At 50.3% G+C, this 12,040-nt stretch overlaps 1 protein-coding gene and 1 long non-coding RNA gene across 2 annotated transcripts in view; one reads left to right on the top strand and one right to left on the bottom strand.

Annotated features, from left to right (window-relative positions):
- The window catches only part of LMOD1 (leiomodin 1), a 52,778-nt gene that overhangs the window by 27,479 nt on the left and 13,259 nt on the right, over positions 1-12,040 (top strand). The gene's annotated exons all lie outside the window — the stretch shown is intronic.
- Positions 6,926-11,314, bottom strand: LOC144341047 (uncharacterized). The gene is made up of 2 exons (XR_013417612.1): positions 10,606-11,314; positions 6,926-8,714 (listed from the first exon to the last, which is right to left on the bottom strand). It is a non-coding gene; the product is annotated as an uncharacterized LOC144341047 (long non-coding RNA).

Genomic DNA, 12,040 nt, shown 5'->3' with positions numbered 1-12,040 from the left:
TACTCGGGAGGCTGAAGCAGGAGAATCACTTGAACCCAGGAGGTTGAGGTTGCAGTGAGCCAAGACTGTGCCATTGCATCCCAGCTGCCTGGGTGACAGGAACAAAACTCAGTCTCAAAAAAAAAAAAAAAAAGCCAGTGGTGGGTGGAAATGGCATCGAAGCCAATATATTCCCTCTACTCTTTGAAGTCCTGGGCTCTTCTGGAGACTTTGGGAAGACATTGAAGAAGGCTGTTCATGATGGTTTAGTGGCCAGGATGGAGAGATGTGGACTGGGGGGTGGTGCAGGTGGATGCTGATTGGTGGCTCCCTGGAGGCCTGTAGTAGGCTACCAGAGAGTTCTGCCCTGGAGTCTGCCCTGGTTAGTGGAGATCTAGAAGGCATATGTACCACATTGGCAGATTATCTGAAGCTGAGAGTCACAGTGAGCTTTTAAACAGCAGAACCAGGATCTAGAAAATTCTAGTCAGGCTGGAATGACAGACTTAGTCTAACAGAGGAACTTTCCTAGCCCACAGAAAAGCAACCTCAGGGAGAGGACCCAATACATCTGAAATACATACAGAGCACTCACATAGAAGAGAAGGGGTCACCTTGTTTTATACAGCCCCTGGGAATAACAGGACCAGAAGGGCTTTCTGACACACAGTCAGGTTAAAACAGAAGAAAAGGGGCCAGGCGTGTTGCTTGTGCCTGTAATCCCAGCACTTTGGGAGGCCAAGGCGGGCAGATCACCTGAGGTCAGGAGTTTGGGATCAGCCTGGCCAACATGGTGAAACCCCGTCTCTACTAAAAATACAAAATCAGCTGGGTGTGGTGGTGGGCACCTGTAATCCCAGTTACTTGGGAGTCTGAGGCAGGAAAATTGCTTGAACCCAGGAGGCAGAGGTTGTAGTGAGTGCCACTGCAGTCCAGCCTGGGTGAAGGACTGAGACTCTGACCAAAAAAAAAAAAAAAGTTTCTGTCTTTTAGAGATACTCACTGAGGCCAGGCATGGTGTCTCACACCTGTAACCCCAGCACATGTGAGGTCAAGGCAGAAGGATTGCTTGAGGCCAGGAGTTTGAGACCAGCCTTGGCAACATAGCAAGACCCCATCTCTACAAAAATAAAATTTAGCCAGGCATAGTGGCACATGCCTGTAGTCCTAGCTACTTGGGAAGCTGAGGCAGGAGATTCACTTGAGCCCAGGAGTTTGAGGTTATAGTGAGCTATGATCATACCACTACACTCCAGCCTGGATGACAGAGAGAGATCCTGTCCCTAAAAAAGAAATAGAGTACACACTGAACTATGTATGCATGAAAGGATACACCTGGAATTTGCTTTTAAATAATCTGAGGATGTGACAAAAATGCGTGGGCATCAGTTGAAACAAGATTGGCCATATGTGGAGAATCACTAAAGCTGGGCAATGGGTACCTTGAGGTTCATTGTGCTGTTCTCTCTAGTTTGTTGTACGATTGAGCTTTTCCATATATAAAGTTTAAAAAAAGGAGGAGGAACAAAAGAAGAAGTGTTAGCCAGGCAGAGAAGAAGGCGAGAGGACCTCCTGTGTGGCAGGAGCAGCATGCATAGGCAGCAAGATCCAAGAGAGTCCAGCATGGGGCAGGGCAGCAAGACCCAAGAAAGCCCAGCGTGGCTGTTCCTGACTGCAACCAGAGTGCAGGCATGAAGGGGAGGGCGCTCAGAGGCAGGCGCAGGCCAGGTCATGGAGGGCTTTGTTGCCATGCTACGAAGTCTGCACTTCATCCTGAAAGCAGGGGAGCCATGGATCAGAATCACATTTTGAAAGGTCTTTCTGGCTACACAGTGTACTCAAAGAGAAGGAAGACAGGAGGCAGGGGGTTCAGTTAGGAGGCAAGAGATGATGGAGGCCCCAACCACAGCAATGGTGAGGGGATGTGAGGAAGCTAATCTGAGCTATATTAGGAAGGTGGGATGAAGGGAACGTGGCAAGGGAACAGGAAGAGTCAAGGTTGATGTCCCAGTGTCTGTGGGGTGGGAGTGCCATTCCTGAAGATGGAGAAGGCAGGAAGGCAGAGAGCTGCACCACCCCTGACCCCTGACCTATTAGGCCTAGGACTGGCTACAGAATTTGTAGGACCTAGTGCAAAATGAAAATGTGTTCAAGAATTACTAAGACTTTCAAGACGATGACAGCAGAGAATTAAACCAAGCGTAGGGTCCTTCTGAGCCTAGGGCCCTGTAGGACTGCAGAGGTCAGAAATCATAAAGCTGCTCCTGCTTCAGCCAGTATACCCTTTTCTGTTTAGAAGGAACAGGAGGGGGGCTGTACAAAAGCCAGGCCTCCCGCTCACAGCCCCAGGCAGCGAAAGAACAGCATGTTCCTTCTGCCACCCTCCGGGACCTCTGTGGGACCCAGAAGCCTGGGACAAATAGCTTGCATTTGTGTAGATCTTTACAACATTTCCCAGACTTGGTTGGGTTTTCCTTGGTGCTGGGATAAAATGAAGAAGCAGAAAGTACTAGCCAGGCACTCCAGAGAGCAGAGTGCTGCAGTGACTTGTTTATCTCCCCAAAGAGATTTCCTGGTTTCTCCAAAAATGGGTTTTGCTACAAGCTTCCCAGTATGAGTCACCAGACCAGTTGGCAAAGCATTTAGGTCTGCTGAAAGCAATGGAGTTGACCCTTCATTGGCTGAGAAGATCTGCCACAAGAACCTTCAGTCCCCTAGAGATGGGTTCTTCAAGACCCCCAAACAGAAGCCGGAATGGTGCTGCCTGTGCAGTCTTGCGACTGCAGGCTGTGATGCATGCCCTCACCTCAAAACGCCTTTCTCTACTTGCAGTCAATGTAGAAGCCTTGCTGGTAGGAGGAAAGGCCGAGGTGAAATGCAGACACTGCTCACCCTGCCTTCCTTTCTGGTGCCTCTTGATAGCTCTTGGCAGGCTTTTGAGGTCAGGCCACCTTCCCCCATTTACCATCCCTTTCACTAGAAACCCTGGTCCTTAAAGACTCAAGGCAGGTGACACTTGCAGTGCGAGTGCCCAACCATCCACCTCTGCACATTATCTTTGTCTTTTCCAGAAGGTTTCTTTGCTGCCCTTCCCTACAAAGACAGAGCAGGCCCTGAGATGGTGGCACTCGCTCCTCTTGTAAAGCCTGGTCTCCCGCAGGACTGCATCAGAAAATGCCCTCTTTCCCCAGGTTCACAAACCACTGCCCTTTTCTTGGCTGCCATTGCACCACTCCGACCCCTGGAGATCATCTTGGGAGGTAAAAAGGAATCATGGCGTTTCTGTTTATGCTGGAGCTGAAGGCAGTGCCTGAGACCCTTTGGCCCTCTGCTCAGCACTGATGTTTATCATTGGGGCTGATTTGCAATTGCTGGAACAGAGCTAGGCAAAGGCCATGCCGCGAGGCAGGTCCAGGGCACGGCACAGCCGGGCTGAAGACTGAGTACGGTGACAGGGAATCTCCTCCCACCTCTGGCCCCATCCATCCCTCCTTCCCACACCACAGCCTGATACCTCTTGGTTTTTAATTTTGTTTTGTTTTTTGCTGTGGAACCCAGTTATTTAAAGACAAAATTTTTTGTTTCTTTTTCATAAAACAGTCTTTGTTTGTTTTTGTTTCGTTTTGTTTTTTGAGACAGGGTCTCTCTCTTGCTGCTCAGGCTGGAGTGCAGTGGCATGATCACAGCTCACTGCAACCTCAACTCAGGGGATCCTCTCACCTCAGCCTCCCAGGTAGCTAGGACTACAGGCACATGCCACCACGCCTGGCTAATGTTTATATTTTTTTGTAGAGACGGAGTTTCGCCATGTTGCCCGGGATGGTCTTGAACTCCTGGGCTCCAGCAGTCCCCTCACCCTGATCTTCCAAAGTGCTGGAATAGATGTGCCTTTGTGGTATTTTTCTGATCATAAAAGTATTTCAAGCCAGGTCTGGTGGCTCACACTGTAATCCCAGCACTCTGAGAGGCCAAGGTGTGTGGATCGCTTGAGCACAGAAGTTTAAGACCAGCCTGGGCAACATGGCGAAACCCTGTCTCTACAAAAAATACAAAAATCCGCTGGGTGTGGTGGTGCATGCCTGTAGTAGCAGCTACCTAGGGGGCTGAGGTGGGAGGACCACAAGCCAGAGGAGGTCAAGGCTGCAGTGAGCCGTGATCGCACCACTGCACTCCAGCCCAGAGGAGAGAGTGAGACCTTGTATCAAAAAAAAAAAAAAAAAAAGTTCAGACATTAGGTACCTGTTTGGGAAAAAAAGTAAAATTGTCACCTTGCATCATATTCCAGGGTAAAATCCAGAAGAATTAAAGATCTAAGCTAACACTTCTCTAGATACAGGGTAAGAGTTTATCAGGATAAGAGGAAGTAGAGCTTTCCAAGTGGTGAGACCATCACTGCAAGGGCCCAGAGGCCGGCTCCTTCTAGCACCTGAGAGAGGAGGGCAGCTGCATGGAGACTGTAGGGAGGAAGGCCAAGAGAAGGCACTGACAGAGGGAGGCCAGCGGCCAGGTCATGAAGGGCCTGTGAGTCTGGACTTCATGCTGAGGCTACTGGAGAGCCACTGAAAGGCTTCATGGATGGGTCTGCCCTTCAGCAAGGTCCCTGGGGCTGCAGTGCAAGGATCGCCCTGGAGGAGGTCAGGGAGAAGGTTGTTGCCATAACCCCATGAGAGGTGATAGTGGCCTGGACCAAGGGAACATCAGTGAGGATGGAGGAGAGGGATTGATTTGAGTGGTGTTCAGGCTGTAGTATCTGTGTGCAGGTAATGAGGGAGTATAGAATGGGTCGATTTCTCAGCCTTCCTCCAAAATCCCTTGGGCTACTGGTAGGGAAGGGTGAGTGAGTACAGAGCGGTCCATGTTGCCTCCCCACAGATTCCTCCTTTAAGGTACTTTGGGGCACATAAACCAAGATATTCATTAGACAGTACTACCGTCCCAGTAGTGTCTGGCCCAGAGATCCAGCTTTGAGAGACATCAGTACGTAGAATGCAGCAGATGCCATCAGAATGGATGAGATAATCCAGGGAGAGGGTCTAAAGGTGAAAACAAAGGAGGCCTCAAACAAGACCTTGCCAACACCCACATTTCTCAAGGAAGAGGGACCTTGAAGGAGGCCTAAAGGAGCTGTCAGAAAGCTAGAAGGAAAGCCATGAAGACTGTGGTGGAGACCAGTGGGGAAGCGTTTTGAAGGGAGGGCCTGGCCAACAGCGCCAGATGCTTCCCATGCAGTTTGAGCAACATAAGAAATAAAATATAAATGCGACTTAGCAACAGGAGGGTCAGAAGTGATTTGGATGAAACTAATTTCCATGGAATGTTGGGGGTGAGGCAAGAGTGTGTGGGATTGAGGAATGAACAGGGATCAAAAAGTAGATCTCTTTGGGGAAGTTTGGGTATACGGGAAGGCTAACGCTACAGCTAGAAGGGACCGTGGGCAGAAAGAGTATCTGATTAACCGGGAGAGATGGGCAGGTTTAAAGGGTGGTGGGAAGGGGCCAGGAAAGAGGGAGAGGCTAAGGCTGTGGGAGAGGGCGTGGGAGTGTAATGTGGGGAGGAGGGGTGAGCCTGGGCAGGAGGAGAGGGAAGCGTGACAGCTGAGCCTGGAGGTGAGTGTGTAGGAGAGCTGGCAGGAAGTTGGAGAATTGCCATGGGTTGTTTCCTCTCTCTGCCTGGGAAGAAATGAGAGAAGACTGTTTGCCAAGAATAGGGGTGGAGTGGGACAAGAGATACTAAGAGAAGGGAGAAGAATTCGGATAGATGCTGTGAAGAACCAGGAGAGAGTTAGACCCATAAAGACAGTTACCTTTTATTGAAAGCTTCCTGTGCATTTGGCACTATTGTAAATGTGTTATCCACTCACCTCACTGAAGCCTTACTACCACCCCGTACCAGATGTGATCCCCATTTTACAGATGAGGAAGGCAAATTAACCTGTCCATGTTGACACAAGAGCAAAGCGTGGAACCCTGGCCTTCTGACTCTCAAGCCGGTCCTCAGCATTGGCGCCATTTGTGAGCATGAGGGTTCACAGGGGCTGTAGACAATGGACGGCACCACATGGGCTGTGAGCTACTTTCCCCAGACAGCCCAGCACCTGGGAGGAGGAGCCACACAGACCTGCGGTCGGTGCTTTGGCTGTAGGCTTGGGGCTTTGGCTGGCGCTTGTGACCGGGGTTGAGGATACTGGCAAGATGGTGACTGACGTGCTGAATAGAACAAGAGGTGAAGCAGTCAAGGTGGGTAGTGTAGAGAAGTCAGAATTTGGGTCTTATTCTAGCAGCTCCACTTTTGGGTCCATCTACACTCCCAAAGAGTTGAAAGCAATGACCTACACAGATACGGGTACACCCATGTTCATAGCAACATTATTCACAATCCCAAAAACAACCCACGTGTCTATCAATGGATGAATAGATAAACAAGGTGTGTATGTACATAAAATGGTAAAATTATCAAGGTACATACATACAATGGAATACTATTCAGCTTTAAAAAGGAAGGAAACTCTGAATTCAAATGTTGGAGGTGTCCCCATTTCACAGTAGCAGCCTCCATTTGGCAGGGCTTAAGTCTCACTCTTGCCCACATACCTTCCTCAGCAGCAAAAGGGCTGGCAATGATCTAGATGAGAATTGAGGATTAAGGAGACAAGCCTTGTCCTGAAACAGCATGGTTTTGTTTTGTTTTGTTTTGTTTTGTTTTGTTTTGTTTCTCTTGAGACAGAGTCTGGCTGTCACTCAGGCTGGAGTGCAGTCATGCAATCTCAGCTCACTGCAACCTCTGCCTCCCGGCTTCAGGTGATTCTCCTGCTTCAGCCTCCTGAGTAGCTGAGATTACAGGCACTGACCACCGCGCCCGGCTAATTTTTTGTATTTTTGGTAGAGATGGGGTTTCACCATGTTGCCCAGGCTGGTCTCGAGCCTCAAGTGATCCGCCTGCCTCGGCCTCCCAAAGTGCTGGGATTACATGCATAAGCCACTGTGCCCAGCCTGAAACATCACTTTTTGAGTGGTGGTCCAAGGAAAAGCCACTAAAGAAAGTAGATAACAGAGGACAGATCTGGGAGTTGTGTCTTAGCTTCACGCTAACAAGTCTCTTGTTTGCTAAAACAAACTCGACTTCTTCCCAGCTGCTCAGTCCTTTGGGAGAAAGAGTGAAGATGGAGAATAAAATGGCTATCATTCCCCCGCCCTGGTCCCAGCTTCCCACCTCTGGCCCAGTGGGGCTGGGCTTCTCCTTGTTTATCACATTCCTTTCAGGAACGTCAGTGGTGGGCAGGCTCCGGGAGCTGGCCTGCCTTGCCTCACTGCCTCTCAGCTCCCACCTCCTTCCTCACAGCTCTGGACATCCTCAAGGTTGCAGGCCTTAGAAGGTGGCCAAAGACCCTGGTGTACTTCTCAATGTGGACTCCGGGAAGTTTGTTTTTGTTTTTATTTTTTCTGAGATGGAGTCTCACTCTGTCACGCACACAGCCATCTCAGCTCACTGCAACCTCCGCCTCCCGGGTTCAAGTGATTCTCCCGCCTCAGCCTCCCGAGTAGCTGGGATTACAAGCGCCTACCACCACGCCGGCTAATTTTTGTGTTTTTAGCAGAGATGGGGTTTCACCATGTTGGTCAGGCTGGTCTCAATCTCCTGACCTCAGGTGATCCGCCCCCATTGGCCTCCCCAAAGTGCAGGGATTACAGGCATGAGCCACCGTACCTGGCCGGAAGTTTAATATATATATGGATGTGCCCTGCAGTCAAACCTGGTGTGGGACCACCCTGGTCTGGACCCAGCTCCCGGAGGGAGAGGAAAGAGAGTCTGGAGAGCCACTAGCAGAGGGCACAAACTAGACAGGTGCACATGTGACCTTGGACCCTTCAGGGAGGCTGTCTCAGGCTTGGCCTCCTTGGGAAAGGATGTGGGCTGCTTTGCAATGCTCTGCTGCGGGTCTTGCTGAAAGGCAGAGCCCTGGGTTCTCTTTCCAGAGATGGGATGGAGTCACAGGCATCCATTCGCCTTGCATCCCTGGCCCCTGACACCAAATGCCCACTCATCTTACCCCTGTCTTGGCCTGCCCTGGGCCTTGGCACCAGGCTGTCTTCACCAGCTCTGCTCACCCAGCCCCTGCTGGCCTAAATGATCTAGGGTGAGGGGTCAGGAGTATGACTCTGGGGGCTGCGGAAGAAACCTGGCCCAGGCTGAGAAAGCTGAGGTCCAGGGTTCTCATATCTCCGGCCACACTGAGCCCGCTGGCATTTCAGCCTCAGGATGGGTCTCTGACAGTGGTGAATAGCATGGGAGAGCACTCCTCTGATCCCCAACATCAACAGTCTCAAATCATGTGGTTTCTATTCATCAGTCATTTATTTGTGCCCAGTTCCTTATTCTACAAACTTTCTTGACCTTCATCATTCCAAACTAGTATTTGGTTTTATTTGGTGGACACCATTTTCCTTTTTCCTTTTTTTTTTTTGAAACGGAGTCTCACTCTCTTGCCCAGGCTGGAGTGCAGTGGTGGGATCTCAGCTCACTGAAAGCTCCGCCTCCTGGGTTCATGCCATTCTCCTGCCTCAGCCTCCCGAGTAGCTGGGACTACAGGCGCCCACCACCATGCCCAGCTAATTTTTAGTTTTAGTAGAGATGGGGTTTCACCATGTTGACCAGGCTGGTCTCAAACTCCTGACCTCAGGTGATCCGCCCGCCTCGGCCTCCCAAAGTGCTGGGATTACAAGCGTGAGCCACAGCGCCTGGCTGACACCATTTTCTTATTCATTCATTCAGCAACTCTCAGCATCTACTATGTGCCAAGGCATCATACTGTGTGCTAGGCATCAAGTCAGTAATAAACCATATTTCATGACTCTGATCCTGCAGGGGAGATGGACAAAGAAACAGAGTGATAGGGGCCAAGACAAGGGAGGGAGTGAAGGGAGCTGTGGCGGAGGGGGAGGAGAAGGGCTCAGGGGTCAGGGGTCACTTCCCAAAGCACACCGTGCTTGATGCTGATGTTGATCCTGGACCATGAGTAGAGTGAGGCTGGGTGAAAATGGGGTGGAGCAATGCCTGTGCGAAGGCACAACGTTGTAGGATGAGGCTTGGGAATAAGAAAGTAGATGAGGCTGCAGAGGAAAGCCTCTTCCTCTACACACTCTGCTTTCCATTTACCAAACTCCCACTCCTTCTTCAGGAACCAGCTCAAATGTCTCTGCCTTCATGGAACCTTCCTCCACTCCTTCCAGGTGCAACCTTCCGGCTCTGTGCTCCACATACATTAAGCAGCCTTTCTCAGGCTTACTGTTTGCTTCTGTGGATCTTGTTAGCGCTCAGCCAGGCCTCCTCCACAGGCCCTGCTCTGTGCCCCAAGCTCCCTGTAGTTAGTGCCATTCATGTATTCTTTGGGTTGCCTCTTCCCAGCCTTATTATGGTGTGGGGCATAGTTTTCTTACTTCCATTTATTTCCTTTTTGGCCTCAAAGTTAAGCACAGGCCTTTTCATTTGAGTCTCATTGCCAAGCACTGGCAAAAGCAACACAGGGAAGTGACAGAGTAAGGTGGCATACAGTGGAGGTCCCTGGGCCATAGACCCTGACTCCTGATGGTGTGAAAATTAGAAGCCCAATAGGTTTGTTTTTTTTCAAGACAGGGTGATCTCACTCTGTCGCCCAGTCTGGAGTGCAATGGCATGATCTTGGCTAACTGCAACTTCCACCTCCCGGATTCAAGCGATTCTCCTGCCTCGGCCTCCTGAGTAGCTGGGATTACAGACACCCACCACCACACCCGGCTAATTTTTGTATTTTTAGTAGAGGTGGGGTTTCACCGTGTTGGCCAGGCTGGTCTCAAACTCCTGACCTCAAGTGATCTGCCCACCTTGGCCTCCCAAAGTGCTGGGATTACAGGCGTGAGCCACTGCACCCAGCCCCCAGTGGGTTTCTGACCTTGGGTTTTAGTCTTTTGAGGCTGCCTTCTCCCTAACTCTGCCTTAGCAAAAGCCATGGGACCCTTTCCTTCAGGTGGTCCCTCCTCTCAGTCTGGCATGAAATCCAAGAGAATGCTGGATGTCCCTTTGAGAACCTTTGGGGGTGACATTCAATTTACCATCTCTCTACAGAGATTATATCCATCCCTGTGTCCCCAGAGCTAAGCCCAGTGCTTAGCACTTGTGTGCATCTGGCCAAACGATCACACGCCCAGATGGCTCTCTCTGGGTTTGTGGTGTGTGCTTTGCAGGAGCTCCTGCCAGGGGTGTGGCATTTATTCCTTAGTGAATCACTGTGACCGTGGGGAGCACAGCATAGTAGTTAAGAGTATATCTGCTAGAACCCAAGAGATGTGAGTGTGAACTCCAGTCCTCCCACTTACTACTGATATAGTTTAAGAATGACACCATCAGCCATGCAAGGTGGCGGGCACCTGTAATCCCAGCTACTCGGGAGGCTGAGGCAGGAGGATCGCTTGAACCCTGGAGGCGGAGGTTACAGTGAGCTGAGATCGTGCCACTGCACTCCAGCCTGGGTGACACAGCAAGACTGTCTCAAAAAAAAAAAAAAAAAAAAAAAGTATGACACCATCTGCAAAAGGGGAACATATTAACACTGACTCCCAGGACTCCAGAAGCTGTAACTGCCCCTGAGCACACTGTTCAGAGGTAGTGAATTTGCAGCAGTTAATTTCTTAGGCACCACAGTAATGTGATGGTTGTTAAGACCATAATGAAAAAAGCATATAGGCTGGGCATGGTGTCTCACACCTGTAATCCCAGCACTTTGGGAGGCTGAGGCAGGCGGATCTCTTGAGCACAGGAGTTCAAGACCAGACTGGGCAACATGGTGAAATGCATCTCTGAAAAACAAAACAAAAATTAGCCAAGTGTTGTTATGCACGCTTGTAGTCCCAGCTACTCAGAGCCTGAAGTGGGAGGATCGCTTGAGCCTGGGAGACAGAGGCTGCAGTGAACCATGATTGCGCCACTGTACTCCAACCTAGGCGACAGGGTGAGACCCTGTCTCAAAAAAAAAAAAAAAAAAAAAAAACCGGCTGGGCACAGTGGCTCACGCCTGTAATCCCAGAACTTTGTGAGGCTGAGGCGGGCGGATCACGAGGTCAGGAGATCGAGACCATCCTGGCTAACACAGTGAAACCTCGTCTCTACTAAAATTACAAAAAATTAGCTGGGCGTGGCGGCGGGCGCCTGTAGTCCCAGCTAGTCAGGAGGCTGAGGCAGGAGAATGGCGTGAACCCGGGAGGCAGAGCTTGCAGTGAGCCGAGATCCCACCACTGCACTCCAGCCTGGGCAACAGAGCAAGACTCCATCTCAAAAAAAAAAAAAAAAAAAAAAAAAGCAAATAGGAAACAGTGGGAAAGGAAGACCTCAAGGTAGAAGGTGAAGGTGGGCATATGTGAAAGGCTCCGGCTCCCAGCAGCCCAAAAGGTCTCGTCCCTCAAGCCTCCTCTTGCTGAGACTGGAGCCTCACCAAGCTCTGTCCACTTCAGATGGCAGTGCTGAGGAGTCAATTACATTGATGACTTAAGTAAAGCACTTATTAGCACGGTATCTTGCACCTTGTAAACACTAAATGGTGGCTGTGGATGTTGTGATTAACATTCTTATTTCAGTGTTGGGTGGCTGGGGGTGAAGGGCTGTGTCTGGACCAGGCATTCAGGTGAAAGAGCGGCTTAGCACATAGCCCCACTAATGCGAAGAGCATAATATAGAGGTTGAAAGTTCAGACTCTAGAGCCTGAGAACCTGAACTTGAATCCTTGCTTTATCATGTAATAGCTGCATAATCTTGGGCTTCACTTTCTTCTTCTGTAAAATGGGGATGTGTTGTAGAGTCATCTGAGGACTGCATGAGTGCATAACTGGATGAGAGGCACCTGGGGCAGCATGGCAGCCAGCACTCACCACAGTTAGCTACTGTTACACTGGAGAAGTGAGCTGTTAGGAAGCTCTTTGGTACTCCCTGGACTAAGGATTTGGGGAAAAGGATTGAACTCAGGTTGTGGAACTTGACTTCTCAGGTGGACTGGCAACCAGGGGCGGGGACCATGCCCTTCAGAACTATGGGCTCA

Source organism: Macaca mulatta, chromosome 1 (genome assembly GCF_049350105.2).
Source record: "Macaca mulatta isolate MMU2019108-1 chromosome 1, T2T-MMU8v2.0, whole genome shotgun sequence".
NCBI classification, from domain to species: Eukaryota; Metazoa; Chordata; class Mammalia; order Primates; family Cercopithecidae; genus Macaca; species Macaca mulatta.
Note: the sequence above shows the minus strand (reverse complement) of the source record. Positions and strands in the feature narration are given on the sequence as shown.